This window comes from Monopterus albus, unplaced genomic scaffold (assembly GCF_001952655.1).
Source record: "Monopterus albus unplaced genomic scaffold, M_albus_1.0 scaffold260.1, whole genome shotgun sequence".
NCBI classification, from domain to species: Eukaryota; Metazoa; Chordata; class Actinopteri; order Synbranchiformes; family Synbranchidae; genus Monopterus; species Monopterus albus.
The window spans coordinates 722,854-723,651 of NW_018128140.1; positions in this window are offsets into that span (position 1 = coordinate 722,854).

Genomic DNA, 798 nt, shown 5'->3' on the forward strand with positions numbered 1-798 from the left:
ATGTGAATTTTACCTGTGATCCTCTGAATAAACCAGCACGGTTATTTTTTATAAAATCTACAGCAGTCTCTTTCGTCTCATTGAGAGTTCCTGGTTTGAAAGAACCGGAAGAAGCTACAAAGAAATAATGGTTGTGCTCCTTCTTTCTACAACTCTGTTTTGAGATCTTTGCCCAAACATGCCCACCAGGACAATAGGCATTGGTCCACAGGTGAGGGTTCAAAGACAGGTAACGATGCTCACCAATACTGGGCTATAACGACTCAGTCGTTAGGGGACATTGTTGGGCATCAAAGGACTGTAACAACACCAATGGGGATAAATATCTCAACTCAACGGCAGTCGGGCAGAACTGATGAACCCTCTTGGATGAGAAGTGAAACATCTTTGACCTAAAACCTAGTCCAGTTGATTTTTCTACGTTTTTTTCAGCTTATTATGACCTGGATGACTAAGAATCTGCATGGACATGTTGCTACTCACTTTGGGAATGACAGTCAGGAAACTGGCTGACTATTGTTAGGTAATTTTTTAGTCAGATAAATATTGGTTAGATATTTGTTGTATTAGAAATGTTTAGTGGAGACAGGATGTCTAGCTCAGGCTGTTAAATGCTTAGTCATTCTCATGAGTTTTTTTGCAGGGTGCATATGGCCAAGGACAACTAGATAGAAAAAGTTTGCAGGCAGGAAGATATTGTTATTATTATTGTTAGGTATTTTCTTAGTTAGGTAGATATTTAGGGATTTGTTGTCTAGAAATGTGTAAGGCAGACAGGATGTCTAGCTCAGGCTGTTT